This window comes from Lampetra planeri, chromosome 7 (genome assembly GCF_965212315.1).
Source record: "Lampetra planeri chromosome 7, kcLamPlan1.2.h2, whole genome shotgun sequence".
NCBI classification, from domain to species: Eukaryota; Metazoa; Chordata; class Hyperoartia; order Petromyzontiformes; family Petromyzontidae; genus Lampetra; species Lampetra planeri.
In genome coordinates, this window is record NC_136113.1 from 2,430,401 (window position 1) to 2,450,160 (window position 19,760).

Genomic DNA, 19,760 nt, shown 5'->3' on the forward strand with positions numbered 1-19,760 from the left:
TGCCTTTGGTGCCAAATCAGTTCAGTTTGATTGGATTAACCGGTGAAAACCCTAATTGTCATCAAGGAATATTAAAGTAGCGGGTATAGCGCTTTGCTCGAGGCTGTCTCCGCTGATTACGTTATTTTGATGCGCCCGTACCGCAGACGTTGGGTCCTGGTTAGTACTTGTTAAAATTATTTCCCAGCCTTACATACACTTACACGGCTGTCAGTTGTTATTATTACTACTCACGGGGGGGGGGGGGCGTGTAAATTGTGACAACAATGCGCTCGCGTGAAATGTCGCCGCGGTTGTTTTTGGACGCGCGGGATACAACAACAGTCGGCTGGACGGCCTCGGCGCAGCGTCGCCACGCCTGTCCCAGCGCCGTGCGCCGCGCGCGCGAGATTTACGCAACAAGTTTATATCGATGGACATTCCCCAGCAGTGTAAACAACCCTCCAGCGTACACCGCTCCGGCTTTACATGTCACACAGACGGGGGGGGGGGGGAGAACCCCTACCCCCCCCCCCCAACAAAGTTTCGTAGTGCTGTTTCAAATAAGAGGATGGTATGGAGGGACGTATTAGTGTGCGCGCCAGGAGCAAACTTAATGAAAGTCTTGCATGGTTCCGGCTCTACAGCGACCGCCGGACACTACCGGGACCGAATCCGCAAAATTAGCCGCTACATCATCATGTGACGGCTGCTGCGACCCCGACGCACCCCCCGGACGCTGCTCGGCGAGCTATTTCGGCAGATTGCACCGGATTTTCGGTCGCCCCGTGTTTTGTGCACGAAGGCGCGGCGCCGAGCGGGGTGGGGGGGCAGTCGTCGAGCCTGGGGCTGGCGCACACGCGCGCGGCTTGAGACGTCCTCGTTCGCGGCTCCTGTCGCGGTGCGTGTCGCCCGCGTCGTGACAGAGCGTTGTCACACTTCCACCGTGGCTTACCTGGGCACGTCGTATTTTTTCTTTTTCTTTTCTTCTCTCGTTGTCAACGGAGGGCAGGTTATTATCCGGCAGGTGGTCAGCTGAACAGTCCGGGTGATGACGGTCCATCGCCCAGCACGTTCGCTTCTCCACGAACTTGACATATATGAAACAAACACAAAAATCCACGCGTTTTATGCACGTACATATTCTGCAAAAAAATGATTAATGTAATCAGCCAGATATGAGCTGCTTCAATGTCTGTGATATGAAAGTAACGCGGCCATTTGCGGTCTCCATTGCTGGTCGTACATTAAGTGCCTCTGCAAAGCACGGCGTAAGTCCTTTCGTGAAAACTTTATTTCTCACGCAAAGTAATTGTGCTTTGGCTTCAGTCGAGGCCGTTTAAGCACTTGTGATGGAAAGCACAAACGCGCTCAGATATAAATCAGAGGGCATGAGTTAAACTGGTCTATCAGTCAAAACAGAGGGATGTGCTGCTTTGTGAGTGGGAGGATTAAGGAAGTGATGAACGGTTTCTTTAATGTTGCTGCTAATAACAACGAAGTACAATGTTGAAATTTTATTTTTTGGGACCTCACTAGAACGATCTCTGGCTATATCCGAGCTCTGCAGCTACTGAGCTTGGCATGTGAATGTTAATGTGCTTGTTTTACCCGCGCGACTGGTCGGTGGGGGGGGGCCTCGGGACCGCGATGCGAAATCCGCAGTTGTTTTGAAGGCAGAAATAAGTTCGGCCCCTTGGAAGCCGCAGCGCTTCGCGGTGCTGACAGTCAACAAAGGAGCCAAATTTTAAATGGAGGGGAAGGTAATTACACATCGCGCGTGCCGGAGGCCCTGTCCCCATGTGGATCCGAGCACGACGTTCTCACCGCCAAAGTTCAGCCTTTAATTTCACACCGATTCCGCTCGTATTAATGACAGTAATGGGAGTAATATGCCATAAATTAACTTTTCCATTACACAATGTACTCGGGGAGCGCCCACACCGGGAGCCCTTTAATAGGCTTTTAAAAGAGGGGGGAGGTGGGGGGGGACGGCGCAGCAGTGGAAGCCCGATGGCCCCAGATTGGCGCCGTGTGATGTGACGACACGTGGGCAGGTCTCTTGCCGATCATGCCATCTGACTGCCCAGATGGAATCTCACAGTCGGCGCGCGCGGTGGCCGGAGCCCCGATGCCGTAATCGCTGTGGCGCGCGCGGCTCCGTCGTGATGGAGAGGCCGCGGCGCTGCGCGGAGCGAGCGGCTGCGACGCGGCTGTCACTGCGAGCTGCGGGGGGCACCGCTCCGCGTCTCCTCGCCCTTAGTTTACGTTGTTTATTTTAGCATGCCGAGCGGTGGCAGCCACACCGCCTCTAACGGGAGCCATAAAAACAGCTGTGTTTTCTTGCATTTCCCAGTTACGGCGCGCATAAAACATTCCAAGAGTTGTAAATGTTGTGGCAGGAGAGCGAAGCAACTGAGCCCAGCCTGGGCACGCCACCAGCGCGGCTGGGTGCGTGTTTGAGCCGAATTAATATTCCGCTGGCAGGGATGAGGAGTGAGATGAAGATGTAATGGTGAAGGGTCCATGTGAAGGGGTGTGTGTGGAGCGAGCTTTGGGGGTGGTGGCTTCGAGGGGTCGGGGGCTTTGACCTCGGTACTCGAGAAACCAGCGGTGACAAGTTGAGTTGGTTCGTGGTGGTCAACTATCGCTCGTGGTCGACCGCTCGGACAATGCTGGCTCCGTTTAAAGCAGAGCCATACACGAGCTACCGATGCACACTCGAGTACGCAATTCGGGTTGCGTTTGACAAACCTCCAGAGAAACCAAAGCGCATGCTTTTTAAACATTTGCTCGCTACTGCTGAAAATTGGTAATTGGTGAACCGCCAATTCACGTAACTTACCTTGCATGTTTGATTCAGGTCACACAAAATGTAATCTGTAATGCCAGGCAATGCAGTGTGCAGGAATGAAATGGTGCGTCTTTTTAGTGAGACGTGATGACGTAATATATTCAGATTTTTTTTCAGAAAGCGGGCGAACCCCTCGTGCGCTAACTTCGTGACACTTCTCAAAGAGCAACCACGCTCGCCTTTTGTGTGCATTGTTCCTGTCGGCGAGTGGGGCATTTCGTGACACGGAGAAATGTCCACGCCATTCAGTGATCACCTTAGATGAGGCCGATTAGAGGCCGGCGAGCAGATAGTTGTTGGCCATGGGATTGCTGCTGTTTCTGCAGCGTGGATTGCTGGTGTTTTGGTGCAGGGCGCATTGGTGAGCCCATGATACACTGCGCTATGTACATGTACCGCATTTTTAGTCACTCCAATGCTGGAGGAGGGCCTCTACATGTCTTGCTAGTCATGGGGGTCATTTGACCATACTTCAGTTCGGGTTTTTGACAATAAATGTGTCCGTGGGAGCAAAGAAGTACAGTGCAACAATGTATGTTGCTGCATTTCCCCCTACCGACTGTACCACATAGGTCCAAAGCCTAAGACAACCTGTGTTGTGCATGGCGGTCACTTAAAAAAGTCCCAATCCAGGCTCAAAACCTGCTCAGCTTTTGGGATCCAGTGCGGAGTTGACTGCCCGAGTTGTCGAGGCCGCTATTCATTGTTGGTGGCGGCCCAGTGCCCACATCTTGGGACACAGTCAAGCAGGCGGAATGAGGCTGCAATTGCAAGACTAAGACGCTATATCAGCACAAACTGACAAACCTAAACAGTAAAATAAAATACGTGATTAAAGGCGTGACCGGACACAACAATGCTCACCACTATTGATATAAAAAAAAAACTAAAATATGATTTTTGTATTGAGCAACGTAGCAGGTATTACAAGATCAAAACATTACAGGCTTCTGGAATGAAAGGAAACAACACCAACAGTGGATGTTCCTTCACCTGCCAGTCGCAAGCTCAGAGAGTCAAGGGAGAGACAGTGACGTGAAATTCCATTTCACAAATCACATCGAATTTTTAGTTACTTCAGATCTCTGTATCACCTGAAATAAAATAAACACGGTTACATTTGAATGCCTTTCATGTAAACTCTTAAATGCTGCAGACATCGTCTGAATCAGTGTTAAGTTGTTCAATCGCAGTATTTCTAGTAGTTAATTTCCATTGGTCCCGCTGTCGGCCATGACGTGGATCAGAAAGATAAACATGTGAAGTACCGGTGAAGACGCTGGACACCCAGGTTGAGGCACACGTATATTTATTTCAGCTTATCGGTACAGGACAACACTAGAGGGGGTAGCGGCCCCCTCACCCGGATAACTGGGGATACCCCCTAGCTAATCTCACCTATCCCCAAGTCCTCCTCTAACGAGCTAGGGGAGGCTAACTGGCCCGACACTGGTGAGTCGGGCTACGGTCTCCGGAGTCCCAGGGTCTAACCCTGGTTCACGGAACCACGCCTCTGGCTCGCTCCTCTGCAGCCCTGACAAGGGCGGCGTCGAGGGGAGTCCAGGGCTCTAGCTAGAGGATCTTCACTCTTCCTCCTTCGTTCCCAGACTGAGCCCCGAGCTCTCTTTGTCCTCCCCCTTTATACCCCCCATCAGGATCACAACCCCCCAGGCTGCCTGATGCGGACGTCGCTGCGGGCACCCCCCCCGTGTACTCCCGTAACTCCGCCCACTGTGTTTGTTACCCATTGGATCGTATGCACTTACAGCCCTCCCGTAACAGCCCTACATCACCCCCCCCATTACAGCTCGCAGCCGTCCCGGCTGCAACAATTCCAAATAAAGGAACAATTACCCCTCGACCCCGTGTGTGCCTCATTTTTTCAACAAAATGCAAATAGCAGAACAACAACAAGAACAACAACCATACCCCCGAAGGGAATGTCCGACGCACCCCCCCCCCCCGCATAAATACGAAATCCGTAAGCACGTATGTACAACTAGCCAGGAACTCCCCCATCACACACAGCACACCCACGACACACAACGCACCCACAACACACACACCGCGCCCACACAACACAACACACTCAGTGTGCAAGGAGCACACCACCGACGCAGCATACAGTAACCATGACACGTGAAGGAAAATAAATAAGAAAAGTTTTTTTTTTTTTCTTTTTCTTCCTGCTGTATATTATAAGAGTCTGCGCATTTTAGCGCGCGTCCTTGCCGCAGGCCCGTCACACGGGGCAACCCCGGACGGCGGACCATCCGGTGGCGGCTGTCCCATTCGAGGTGAGGTCGCGATTGAAGTCGCGCGACTGTCGGCATCACCTGTGGGGGTTCCAGGGCGTGAGCCCGTCATTCCCGGTACACCTGTGGGTGGGACAGCCGGCAACACATCAGGCGAGAGCAGCGACGGACCCTCCGAGTCGGTCGACCCCCCACATGCTTGGCCTCGCGTGCGTGGCGTGGGCCCCCGCACCGCAACAAACGGCTTCAGCCTAGAGGGGTGTACAAACCACCGGCGCCTCCCCCATTGGATTCGAACGCACTGAGGCCTCAAAACCTCAATAACCTCGACGGGGCCCCGCCACGGGCGTACGAGTTTAGAGGAGGTCGCGAGTGGTACCTGGGGACAGTGCAGCCATGCCCTGTCCCCCGGCTTCCACTGCAGCACGTGCGCGCGAGCCAGTCTGAGGCGCTCGTTCGCCTTCTGACGCCTGTCAGAATTTAGCCTCGCCGCATCCCGCGCCTCAGTCAGTTTGTCAAGGTTAAATTTAACGTGATCGTCCAATTTAGATTTGCCCAGCGGCACGTGGATCTGCAACTGTGCCCGAACAGGTGGGTCGGGTTCGCGGCCATACATAAGAAAGAAAGGTGAAAACCCCGTCGCAGCATGGGGAGCCAATCTGTATGCCGCTAGAACCCCTTGAATTTGTAAGTCCCAATCAGCCTGTGAGTCCGAAACTTGCTGCGACAACATAGACGTGATGGTGCGATGCAGACGCTCGACCATCCCGTCCGTTTGCGGGTGATAGGGGGAGGTTCGAATTTTTTTCGTTCCCAGGAGATCACAGACTTGTTTTAGGAGTTTCCCCGAAAAATTTCTACCCTGGTCGGTCAACAACCGCTCCGGGGCACCTTTGTCCATGACATAACCTTGGACAAAGGCGTCGACGATGGCTGCTGCCGACTGATTCGCCAGGGGCCAGGCCATAGGCCAGCGCGTAAAATATTCGACCCCAGTAAGCAAATATTTATTTCCCCTGGAGGTGGCGGGGAATGGCCCCAGAATATCCAGTGCGACCAGTTCATTTATTCTGGAGACCTGGATGGATTGTAAGGGCGGGTTCGACTCCCGTGCCGGTGGTTTGCGCTGCGCACACTGAGGGCATGCCGCCAACAGATCAGCAACATCCCTTGTCATACCCGGCCAAAAAAAATTCAGCTGAAGCAAGGCGAGTGTTTTCTGGGTACCTAGGTGGAGGAGGCGCTCATGAGCAGCCCACACCACCTTACCTCGTAGGCCAGAAGGGACCACCAGCCGGTGACGCTGGGATTTCCCGTCCCAATGCATAAGCAAGCCCGCATGGGTTTCCCATGCGTCGGCATGACCCGTCACACGCCCCCTCTCCCCGGCGCGACGACGCAACGCGAGGAGGGAGGCATCCTCCAACTGGAGGCGCCCCCATTCATCAACGGGCAATCCAAGCAGGGAATCTCTCCCCTGTTCGGCGATATCAATGGGGACTACCGTTTCATCGTCGGCGGCCGCCGCCAGGACCGGAACCATCACGTCCCCCACTGGCTTGCAACGCCCCGACCCCAGGAGACATGCGCATTCGGAGGCGGTTGGCATCCGTGACAGAGCGTCAGCGTTGGTGTGGCGAACGCCCTTACGATAAGTGGTTTCAAAACTGAAATCCTGGAGGACCTCCAGCCATCGGGACAATTGTCCCGATGGCTGTTGAACCTTCAGGGCGTACTGCAGTGCCGCATGATCTGTGCGGACGGTGAAATGCCGACCGTACAGATATGGGCGATACTGTTGGATGAAATAGACAATTGCCAACAGTTCCCTACGGGTGACACAATATCTTTGCTCCGTTGGAGACAACACCCGACTGCCGTACGCGACCACCCGTTCCACGCCGTCAACCACCTGGGAAAGCACGCCTCCAATACCCGTGTTGCTCGCGTCGGTGTCGAGCAAAAACGGCCTCGAAAAATCTGGGTAAATCAAGGGAGGAGCCTTCACCAGCGCGTCCCGAAGGGAGCAGAAAGCAGCTTCCTCATCCTGACCCCAGTGGAACCGAACCCCTTTAGATGTTAACGCGTGTAGGGGTTTGGCAATTGTTGCAAAATTAGCGACGAAGCGTCGGTAATATGATGCGAAGCCAATAAAACTCCTGACCTCTCCCACCGAGGTGGGAGTCGGCCAGGAGCTGACACACTGCGTTTTGGCGGGATCGGTAGCAATACCCGAGCGCCCTACGATGTGCCCCAAATAACGCACCGACTCGCGTAACAAATGGCATTTTTGGGGCTTAAATTTCAAATTAGCAGCCCGCATCTTTAGGAAAACCGCCCGCAACCTCTGGAGATGTTCATCAAAAGTTTTACCAAAGACAATAACGTCATCCAAATAAATCAGGCACGATTCCCATTGCAATCCAGCCAAAACCAATTCCATCAATCGCTGGAAAGTTGCCGGCGCTGAGTGTAAGCCCATCGGCAACCGGTTGAATTGGAACAGGCCGTGCGGTGTACGGAAAGCAGTTTTAGGCTTAGAATCATCGTCCAGAGGAAGCTGCCAGAATCCCGAAAGTAAATCTAGTGTGGAGAAGAATCGCGCTCCCGCCAAAGCGTCCAGCGATTCGTCCATCCGTGGGAGCGGGTATGCGTCGGCAACCGAAATTTTATTAAGGCGCCGAAAATCCACGCAAAACCGCAACGAGCCGTCCTGCTTTTTAACCAGGACGATCGGCGCTCCCCACGGGCTGGTGGAGGGAGAAATGATGTCGGCGGCTAACATGTCATCAACAGCCGATTTGACATGGTCCTTTTCGGCGGGACTTAACCGAAACGGATTTTGGCGAATTGGCGCGCTGTCACCCGTGTCAATATGGTGACGCAGCAGGTGAGTGCAACCCAAATCATATTTATCACGACTGAAAACGTCGGAAAATTCCCTCAGTAGCGTTCTAAGCTGTTGGCGCTCTGAATTTGTCAGGTCCGTCGATCCCGCACAAAGCGCGTCGATCCACCCTTCATCGCTGTCCGAATGTGGGAGCATCCGGGAAGCAGTGCCAACGTGGTTCGCGACAGGTTCCTCGCAGGGCATTGGCGTCGCGTGAGCGAGCACCGTCCCTTGAGGAACCACCACCGTCTGCGATCCCACATTTAGGACCGCGATGAAAGGGTCCCCGTCCCCTCTTACGACGGTCTGGGCCGGAATCAAATGAGGCCCATTAACCCCGGCCCTAGACGGTCCCAGCAAAACACCCTGATCCCCTATGCCCTTAGCGAAGGGCTTACGAAGTTTCAGAGGCACTAGCATTTGAGCTCCCGGCGGCACACGAACAGTTTCAACGACGAACGCCGGTACCGTCGCGAACGCCGACCGAGCCGCCGCAGGGGATGGCAGGAACGCCATGCGCCGCCCCGATGGAAGCTCAATGCATCCTTGGTCGATCAAAATACGAATGGGCATTTTACCTAAGAAATCCGTCCCCAGCAGGCACGGAACCGCCAGCGAGGAGGAAACGAAAATCGGCCCCGACAATTTGATGTCCCCAATAGAAATTTGCGCTCGAATCTGTCCCATGATGCCGAGAGAGCCCCCGTTAGCGGCATAGAATGGGACGTTAACCGGCAGTAAAGGCCGGCTTTGTACGGGCAGAATATTGTAAATTAATTCCGAAATGATTGTCGCCGATGCCCCCGTATCGACCAAGATGCGTACTTCTACCCCGTCAATGTGTCCGACTACGGCCGACGACCCTGACGACGCGGCTACCACGCGATGGGCCAACACGGACCACTGTTTGGGCTCGATTTGAGTCCCCGCAGTGATCCGCGTTGGCCCCTCGCAACGCGACATCGGCCCCCCGTTTGTTGTGGTGCGAGAGCGTGCAACGGGTAGGTGCTTTGGCCAAACATGTGTGGTGCCGCGACTCGCCGGGTCATGTTGCTGGAGCTTGGGAGGAGGAGGCCCGGCGTCCCGTCGAGCCGTCGTCCCGCGCTGTCGAGGAGAGCGGCACCCCGAGGCGACGTGGCCCCGGACGCCGCAGTTGAAACACCGCGGGAGCCCCGGTGGAGACGACGGGCGGTTGAAACGGCTTGACCCGTCCCGGGCCGACCGTACTTCTTGCGCCTGTTGCCGTCGATGGTCGACGGCGAAGAGCTCCTCCGTCGGAAGGGTGGCTGCAGCCACCGCACGCCCTGCCGATGCCCTGCTGGCTTTCCGCCGCAGGGACAGAAGGTTGGCGTGAAGGAGGCGCGCCGCCTGAAGAGAGGTCATCTCGGCGTCCTCCTGTGCGACGACAGCGATGTCCAGGTCGTCTGCCAGGAGGAGTATTTTCTCCGTGACCATCGCGTCCACGCCATCGTCGTCCATACGGGGAAAAGCCGTCTTAGCCAGCGCTAGGAGGCTCGTCCTGTATGCCAGGGGCGACTCCTTCTCACCCCGCTTGCGCTCGTAGAACCGCTCTCTGCATTCCGCTGAAGGTCCATAGACCCCGGCCAGCAGCTGTAGTGCCTTCGGCAGAGTAGACCGCTTCTCTTTCGGCGCCGATGTGAGGGCGGCGAGCGCGTCTGCGTCGAGGAGCGCCGGCAGCGCGCAGAGGGCTTCATCGTCGGACCACCTTGCCATTTCTTGGTGGGCGATGAAGCGTCGCTGGAAGCCGCCCCAGTCGCCCTCTGCACCAACAAATTCTTTCAGCGGAGGCAGCCGTTGTTGTAGCGCAGCGTTCGCCTTGGACGTCTGTAGGCTGCTATCCCCGGGACTCGGCTGTGCGTCGGCGCGAATGGCAGATGGAATCGCCTGTCGCGGATGTGATGACGCTCCCTCCGCTGGAGATGACGCAGCTGTCCCAGCGAGAGCGGTGTCGGACCCAAGGTTGAGCCCGGCCACGCCCTCCGCAGCTGCCGTGACGATGGCGGGAAATTCAAAGTTTGAGTTTTCAGAAATGGCGGGAAGGCGCTCAGGTTGACGACTCCCCTCGCCCCGTGGTGGACCACCAGCCCCCAGCCGCGTGATGTTTTCCAGCGTGGCGGCAGCGGCGTACAGTAGCTCCGCCAGTCTCTCGTGAGCCAGCCGTAGCGCGTCTGGCTGCGGCCCCTCTTCATGCCGATGCCCCGGTAGGAACGCGTCGGCCCCCGGCTGCGCCATGTCTTGGTGAGCCGCCTCGGGCTCAACGACTTCAGCAGTGTCCTCCTCCGGTACTCTGGCTCGAGCTGTCTGACGTGTTTCCATGTCCGTAGTACTTCTGACACCAGATGAAGTACCGGTGAAGACGCTGGACACCCAGGTTGAGGCACACGTATATTTATTTCAGCTTATCGGTACAGGACAACACTAGAGGGGGTAGCGGCCCCCTCACCCGGATAACTGGGGATACCCCCTAGCTAATCTCACCTATCCCCAAGTCCTCCTCTAACGAGCTAGGGGAGGCTAACTGGCCCGACACTGGTGAGTCGGGCTACGGTCTCCGGAGTCCCAGGGTCTAACCCTGGTTCACGGAACCACGCCTCTGGCTCGCTCCTCTGCAGCCCTGACAAGGGCGGCGTCGAGGGGAGTCCAGGGCTCTAGCTAGAGGATCTTCACTCTTCCTCCTTCGTTCCCAGACTGAGCCCCGAGCTCTCTTTGTCCTCCCCCTTTATACCCCCCATCAGGATCACAACCCCCCAGGCTGCCTGATGCGGACGTCGCTGCGGGCACCCCCCCCGTGTACTCCCGTAACTCCGCCCACTGTGTTTGTTACCCATTGGATCGTATGCACTTACAGCCCTCCCGTAACAGCCCTACACATGGAACAAATGGTGAAAAGTGCTCAAAGCATGGAGAGGGGCGCATGCTTTGAGCTACACCGAGAGACAGAAGCAAACTCACGCGGATTGGGGAACAAATGCAAATGAGAGGCACGGTATTGACTGTTAGGGGAAGTAAGTGGGCTCGGGCGGGACACATCGCTCTAAGGGATGATGGCAGATTGATGAGACTGGTGAATTAATGGCAGCCAAAGGCGGGAACATGCCTGAGAGGATGTCCATTGCAGAGATGGAGTGATTGGATGAGTTCATGCAGAGGAGCGAGATGAATTGTGGCATCGCGGGACTGTGAGGCATAGCCAAACATGTGGGGTGGAGACCTTCATTCAGCAGTGGATAGATCACGGTTGGTGATGAATCCGAGTGGTGGAGGCTCACATCGTGAAACTTAACGGTGCAGATCACACAGCCACGCGTTCAGACAGTAGCCTGACGGGTACACAACCACACAGATAACGCCAAACGTAGAGCAGCTCCTCAGCTCAGAAACAACATTCACGCATGAGCAGAATGAGAGGTTTGATTATTCAAATATCTCGTATAAGGTGCTCGATGTATTACCTAAAAGAAAGCAATGCCCTTTGTAAAGTACGAAATCGTATTTTATTATGTTTTATTTTTATTATTTTATTATGTTTTATTTTTATTATTTTATTATTTCCCTTCTACGTGATTGTACCGAAAGAACCAAGAAGATGAATCCCTGCAGTCACGAAAGCTTTAAATCGAAATTTTACGAAATCGTAATTTGAAGCTTTCGTGGCTGCAGGAATTAATACTCTTTTATTTTATACCTACGTGACTTTACCGAAATAACCAAATAGTACGATATCGTACTTTATACAGTACCTGTGTGGACTCTATGTGGAGAAACTTTAAGGGACAGATTAAGCACTGTCCCTTAGTGATGGATTTCAAAGGCAGTAAAATGGAATCCATTGAAAGGCCCTCTTATGTTACACGAGAAATATGAATGTTAGACCAATTTGTCAAACAGTTGTGGTAAATAAAATATTTCCGTTATCATGCCAGCGGACCCCTGTAGGCTGAGCTTCCGTTCAATCAGCGCCGTCGCTGGTGCCTTTGTTGCGCTGGCGTACGACCGTTCACTGCTCCCATCCATTACGGATTGGCAGAGCTGACAACCCCCTCCAGCCCAGCAGTAATTTATTAGCGGTCAAAAGTGTGTTTTTATGATTCTGTAAGCCATTTACCAAGGGGATGACAGGCTGATGGGCGACTCGCTCGTTACGGGATGCGCTTGCTGCTGGTAAGCGGTCCATCCCCCCCCCCCAGCCCCACGCCGCGCCGCCGTTTTACCCGTGGCGGCATGCGGTTTTTGCGGCTGTGACCCTCTCGGTGGTTCGGCTCGGCTCTCGGGGTCGCCTGGCGCGCGCGAGCCAAGGCTGCGGTCTGACGTGCCGTGCCTTCCTCGGCTCGAGCCCACGGCCCCGATCGCTTGGGCAAAACCACCCACCCCCCCCACCCTCTGTGGCGTTCGTGAGCGAGAACGGACAGGGCGCCCTCTTGCGTGAGATTCCCTGAATTTGAGCGTGAAGTGATTGCCGCTCGACAACGGTTAAGGGAAAGCGCTCCCGGGGCTGTCCCCCCCCACCCCATTCGATGTCGTTCGCCCACCCCCGCTCAGATACCGCCCACCCTCACCGCACCGCGTGCCCTCTACAGCACCCGTGACCCTTCGTTGGCTCTGTGGGACACTGAGCGCTGCACGCACATTGTGTTCCCTGAAATCTACGCATCACAGCCTCGCTGACCACGGCATTTAGCTTACGCAGCGATACCTGCACACACAGGCACTGCAGGGCACCTGCTGGCCTCGACAAAACAGCTCTCGTTGATTATATTACTTCTCTTTAAAGTGTTGCGATGCAAGATGCAACGATGACGAGTTACACAAACGCCCCAGACGCGCGCACACAATCACACACAGACACGTGGGGGAGTGAAATACTGCGGAGCGGGAGACGCGGAAAAGGTGACACTCGTTTGACCATTATTTCGAATCCCATCTCTTTCGCACAATTGTCGACTTAGTTATCACACGGCTTGGCATTAATTGACATGGATGTTAATGAAAGTAAAGTAACAAGTATGGAAATGTGCACACTTTTCATAGCCCATATTCTGCTCCTGGCTTCACGTCCAGTTTTGTCAAATTAGATTTATTTAATTGTATACCTACGTGACTTTACCGAAAGAACCAAAGAGTAAAGATTTTAAATTCTCCGTTGTGGCCTTGGTTTCAGTCGAATGAGATTGCAGTGATATAACTATACCATTTACAAATTACTGAAAAGAGTCCTATCGTACCCACCAGAAGAACTGCGTTTTGAGTTTATCCATAATAGAGGTTTTTTTGGGTTATTGATCGCGAAAGCCGACGTGTTAAACTTTTAGTGTTTAGCTTATTACCCTTGCCGCACACCTCCAATTAACATGCTTGGCTACGTACAGTGCGAAAGAAGTCCAACACTCAAACGTACACCATAATCGAGTTTTTTTGGGTTAGATCACGTAAATGTATAAACGTGCCGTTAAACCCGCCACCACCCAACACAGCCAATTCGCAAGGTTTGTCACGGTTACGCACACACCGGCGTGTTGGAGAGTAAGCCCACAACATTTACAATTCGAGTCGTTTCGCCAACAATTACAACCAGCATCACCAGGCGGACAGCCAGAGTATTGTTGACTATCAAACAACACAGCGGTGTGCTGAACGAGTGACGAATTGGCATGTTTGTTTACTTGACAAACCTTGCCAATTGGCTGTTGCGGGTTTAACGACACATTTCATATGTACGCGATCTAACCCGTAAAGCCTCCATTATGGATAGAATTTGATCGCGAAAGCCTACGTGTTGAACACGCGTACGACACACTGGCAGAACACTTTCACGCCGCGGCTTCCCGGATCCTCTGGATCTGCTCGCCCACGTGCTCTCACGCCGCAGCTCGCGATGCCGGGGGGAATGAGCCTCCCTTGGTGCCGGTGCCTTTGCGTCGATGCAGCCGGACAGATGATGCACGTCGCGGAACCCAGGTGGAGCGTGAGGAGCAAGTGATGTGTATGGTGGACAAACCACCCCACCACCCGCCCAACTGCTGGCGTGTAGATGTAACACGATGTGAGTTTTTACCGAGTGCTCGCCTGAGACTGTGCGGTTGGCAAATATGTCACGGTGGGCGGTGCCCTGGCTCCGACGATGTCGAGGGCAGCAGTTGCCTTGGCTGGAGTGGGCACTGCGGCCACTTACTCGGCTGCCCCATTTATTAGCCCTCGTGCGCGCTGCGCTTTGTTGTTCCAGAGGAATCCGGCGATGATGATCATGATGATGAAGGCAATTTGGAATCGTTGAACTCCAGCCTCATCGCAGGTGTTCCGAGCAGTGCGTGTCATGAATGTGGAGTGACGTAAATCTCTTTCCCGTCTTCTTGGTTCTTTCGGTAAAGTCACGTAGAAGGGAAATGATAAAATAATAAAAATTAAACATAATAAAATACAATTCTCACGACGTTTCGGCCACAACGCAAGCAGCCGTCTTCACGTGACTTTACCGAAAGAACCAAGAAGATGGATCCCTGCAGTCACGAAAGCTTTAAATCGAAACGCTTCCCCGTGTTAAATTATAAAAGGGCGCCCTGACTTGTCGGACTCTTCGAACTCAGGAAAGTTTAAAGAACAAATCTCAGTGAAGGATAACGTTGAACTGATACGATTTTTCAGGATGTGATGCGATATCAGAGTTTGCGATACGATTATCGAAATATCGGATTTCCCATACGTGTGTAAATTGTACGAAGCATGTTTTGGTTTTGTCTTGGTCTTGTGCGTTAACGTGTACTTCTCGTAGAAATAAAGCATCCAGTACAGCACTTACAATCTTAACTCTAGTCCATTCGACATGAAGCCTGCTTCAACGTAGCTATTTCTGATCATTACAATTTATAATGTTTATAACGTACACGCTGTCAGTTATACAAATAATAATGACGTGATTTAACAAACTACAAAAATGACGTTATGTAAATGCTGTTTGTTTACCTTTATTAATTATTGAGTGAGTGTTTTTCATAAATACTAGCAACCCTACGTCCGTTGGACGTGACCGTCCATCCCTCCCAGCCAGCCGTGAACCCTTTTATTATATAGAGCGCTGTCTCTCTCTCTCTCTCCACCTTTCGCTTGCTTTCTCTGTACAATATGTCGCAATTTATCTCGATTTCTCGCTTTGTCTTTAATTCGATATGTTTCTCAATTCCTCTGCCCGCTCTCCTCCCTCCACTGTACCTCACCCACTTCCCGTCCCCTCTCTCCGTCCCTCTCCCTCACCTCTAACCCTCGCTCCCCCTATTCCCACCTCTTCTTTTCCCGTCTCAATCTCTCTTGCCGCCCCCGCCCGCCCGCCCTAATCTTGTCTCCCACTGCTCGTCTCTTTCCCGCACTCTCCTCTTTCCGTTTTTCTCTCTCCCCTCTCCGTTGCATGCCCTGTATAACTCTCTCTCTCTCCCCGGCCCTCCTGGCCTCCCTGGCCTTCCTCACCCCTTCGTGCTCTCGTTCAGTCGTAATGCTTCGTGAGCGTACGGTGGATGATCGGCCAGCGAGCGGATTCCCCGCGACGCCAGCACACACGAAGCGGGCTCGATGCGGCGGCTTTGCGGGATGACGTCTGCTCACAGAACGCGCGCGCGCACTCGGGAGCGGGTGGGGGGGTGCAACCAGTCAGACAGGAATCCACCCAGGTCATCGCGGTGGGAATAACAAAAAACTTTCTCATCTCGTACAGTATCGCAATGAGTATAATTTTTTGTGTGTGCCGGGAAGCCAAAACGTTTAAAGAGAAATGAAAACGCCGAATGATAGCCACGCGACGGTTTGACAATTTAGCAAAACGGGCGAGAGGATTATCGTGGATCTTGCGTCGCGTGATTGGTCGTAGTCTCGCCACATCGCGACACGAGCCTCGTTCATCAAACAAAGCACCACGGTGTGGGACGTCGACAGCAGTGTTCTTGCAGAGAGGCTGGGTTCCCGTCGTGAGAATGCGGAATTCCCACCACCGGCTCATGGCCAACGGTGCAAGATGCGCGCGGAGAAGCCGTAATGAGGCAGCGCTTAGCCACATCGAGCTGCGACAAGGCGCGGGTTAGGGAGTGCGTGGCGCCGGCGGTCAGGTGGCGCGGCTCCAGGTACCGGCTGCCGCTCGGTTTGCCACCACGCCGGGCCCCCGTCCGTACGCCAGCACGTCTCAGCCGGGGAAGCGAGGCACACCGCGGGGCACGGCGTGGACACCGCACCAGGGCACCACATGATGCACTCTCCTTCGCATCAATCAAGTGCCAGCCTGTGGTGGCGGAAGGCTGAGCCGCGCCTTCCTCCGCGGGGACGTCCACGCGTCCGTGTCGCTCCCCCGCGCCAGCGACGGAACGCGCTACGCGCTCGCTCACTCATCCGCCGCCTGCTGCACGATTGTTGTTTTTTAAAAAATTCATGCAAAGTTTTTTGCTCCCTATATTTCATGCGTGTCTGTACTGTTCTGTGTTCTCTGTGTGTGTGTACGAGCGTATGTATGCCTACGCGCATGATTAAGTTCGTGTAGTGGTTGTCACTTTGTGCTACGAAACCGTCGACCCGAATTGGATTCCCGCTCACAGACAACAACAGCGACGATTACCTGAACCGATTCTCGGGCCTACCCTCGGTGGACTACAATGAGCACCTGGGACGATGTGTAAACATCGCCACTAGGGAGGCAAAGGCGGCTGGGCGTGGTTCAGGGCACCCACCCCCATCGTGTGCCGTGCAAGCGTTCATAGGTGTTCGCGAACAGCACTTGCCCCAACAGTCTGTTCAGGCTACTCGGGGGATCTTTGTCTTTGTTGTACACATATGCGTGTCAGTGTTTGCTGCTTGAGCTGACCAAGTCAGGTCGAGGCTAGAATTGGCAGGGATTCTCACAGTTTGTACCCAAACATAATCTTTTGTTTCTTGAGAAAGCATTGGTGTGTGTGCGTTACGCGCGCGCGTGTGTGTGTGTGCGTTACGCGCGCGTGTGTGTGTGTGCGTTACGCGCGCGCGTGTGTGTGTGGTAGGGAGAGTTTAGTGTGTGTGTGAGTGCGTGTGGGTCTTAGCCGGGGAGAACAATAGACCAGGAAGATTAGTGCCTTAGGTTTGCTTTGCCGTCGCTATCACAAACGAGCAACTCCGCTGCAGAGCGTTCCTGCAGATTGACATGCCGACAGCTTGTTTGGCTGCACAGTGTGAGCAGGAGGCTGAAGGCGAGTAGAGATTCCAGCTGGTGGGATCCGGCGAGAGCAGGAAAGGAAACCAAAAAAAGAACAACAAAAACCCGCCTGCAGATAGCAATCTGTTGAGGGGGTGTGGGGGCGATTGGAGGGACAGAGCCTTTAGTTGAGCGCATTAGCACACCTGGCTTGGGAAGGAAGCGGCATGGCGCACGGGAGCGCAGTCTCCGTCGTCCGAGTTGCTCGGCGTTGAGATCAAAAACTCGCTGGCCGCTCGCCAGGCGAGGAGGGGGGCAGCAGGGGAGGGGACCGGGGCGGACACCGCCTGGGACCGACGGGTGCGGGGCCCCTGCGTAAAGCCTCTCACGGACGCCGCCGCAGCACCGAGCCGTGAGTCAAAAAGCGCCGCTGCCCTTCGTGCCGCGGCAGACAGCAGCCGTTGGTTGACGAGGTTCTCTTGCACCAACCCCTCACCCCCTGCGCGCTGCGATAGGCGGGCTCCGTCGACGAGACGAAGTTGCGTATTGTTGTCTTTTGCGCGTTCGTTGCGTTTGCACAGAGAGGGAGGCCGTGTGCGAGTGCACTCTTGTGTTGGCGAAGGTCGAGGCTGAGGGCCCTTGGGGCTGTCTCCACACAGGCTGCCGGATTCTAAGAAGGGCAGTCCGCCCTGCTGTGCCTCTTTGCATTTAGCCTCATGCGGGTTTTTTTTGGTGTTTAATGCCATTTTTCTGTACTATTAAATCCTATTACGTTCAAGTAAAGCTTCAAACGGAATTTTTGCCACAGTAGCTGCTTTTAGCTACTGAAAGCTGCTAAAGCTAATTTGATAATGTTTTGAATATCTCTTTTTTATGGCGTAGGTATGATAGCTAATTTTTAAAGTATAACTGAAAGCATCCGTCAGATTAAAAATCGCAGCCGAAGTGTTATTTTATGTATGACTTGAAACCGACTCTTCAAAATATAATGTTAGCAATGTCATTAAAGGTGTCGGAAGCTTAGCGAATACGTTACAGTCGATGAAAACAAAAACATCTTAATTCTGCAAATCATGATTTATTAATAACCATGGTAGTTATAACAACACAGAGACGGATGTGTGATAGGGGAGTGAGGGGGGAGTGTGGGGGGAGTGAGGGAGGGGGGTAGGGGAGTGAGGGGGGAGTGAGGGAGGGAGGTAGGGGAGTGAGGGGGGAGTGAGGGGGGAGTGAGGGGGGAGTGTGGGAGGGGAGTGTGGGAGGGGAGTGAGGGGGGAGTGAGGGGGGTAGTGAGGGGGGAGTGAAGTAGGGGGGTAGGGGAAAGAGGGGGGAGTGAGGGGGAGTGTGGGAGGGGAGTGAGGGGGGAGTGAGGGGGTAATGAGGGGGGAGTGAAGGAGGGGGGTAGGGGAATGAGGGGGGAATGTGGGGGAGTGAGGGGGCGAGTGAGGGGGCAGTGTGGTAGGGGAGTGAGGGGGGAGTGAGGGGAGTGAGGGGGGAGTGAGGGGAGTGAGGGGGGAGTGAGGGGGGAGTGAGGGGGGAGTGAGGGGAGTGAGGGGAGTGAGGGGGGAGTGTGGGAGGGAAGTGAGGCGGGAGTGAGGGGGAGTGAGGGGGGAGTGAGGGGGGAGTGAGGGGGGTGAGGGGGGAGTTTGGGAGGGGAGTGTGGGAGGGGAGTGAGGGGGGAGTGAGGGGGTAATGAGGGGGGAGTGAAGGAGGGGGGTAGGGGAATGAGGGGGGAATGTGGGGGAGTGAGGGGGCGAGTGAGGGGGCAGTGTGGTAGGGGAGTGAGGGGGGAGTGAGGGGAGTGAGGGGGGAGTGAGGGGAGTGAGGGGGGAGTGAGGGGGGAGTGAGGGGGGAGTGAGGGGAGTGAGGGGAGTGAGGGGGGAGTGTGGGAGGGAAGTGAGGCGGGAGTGAGGGGGAGTGAGGGGGGAGTGAGGGGGGAGTGAGGGGGGTGAGGGGGGAGTTTGGGAGGGAAGTGAGGGGGGAGTGAGGGGGGAGTGAGGGAGGAGTGAGAGGGGGGGTGAGGGGGGAGTGTGGTAGGTGATTGAGTGGGTGTGCTTTAAGGCAGAGAGGGGTGTGTGGTAGGGGGTAGATGGGTGTGTTGTAGGGGGATGAGTGTAAGAAAGTATGTATTGAGAGTGTGAGAATGTCTGGTTGGTGTTTCGTAAAAGTTTGGAATAGTTTTATGGCCTCTTCTCGACTACCCCCGCTAACCCACCATATCCCCTGCCACTCCCTCTTGTTCTCCACTGCTACCCAATTTAACTGCACTGGATGCAAGCCACCTTCGCAAGCTCCTGTGCAATGTGTTAATATCCGCGCGCTCATTCCATTGATTCATCTGTCGAGGGTTTTTTTTCTCTTTTTTCTCTGTGCACCAGAGGTTCGGTGCAAGTGGGAGTGGAGGTAGAGATGGTTGCCCTGTCGGTAATGACCGTGGCAGCTTTAGCTGCCTCTAACTGTCGCCCACGTAAGCACGTGGAGTGGGCGCGTGCCGCGCTCGGAGCCGCGCGAGTTCGCCGAGGGCCTCCTGCCGCGTGGCCGCCCGCGCCTGAGCGACGCGTGAGCCGCGTGTTATGCCCTCCGAGCACAATCGACAAGCTCTCTTTTTGGATTTTTCCAGATCCC

General features: G+C 54.6%; 1 protein-coding gene across 2 annotated transcripts in view; it reads left to right on the plus strand.

Annotated features, from left to right (window-relative positions):
• The window catches only part of ESRRG (estrogen related receptor gamma), a 138,729-nt gene that overhangs the window by 46,706 nt on the left and 72,263 nt on the right, over positions 1-19,760 (plus strand). The window contains exon 1 of one of the 2 annotated variants that reach the window (XM_078595943.1): positions 16,946-17,547. The exons of the other annotated variant lie outside the window; for it this stretch is intronic. The gene's annotated coding sequence lies outside the window, so the exon portion shown is untranslated. Of the gene's footprint in view, positions 1-16,945; positions 17,548-19,760 lie in introns of those variants that run through there. 2 annotated transcript variants of the gene reach the window in all.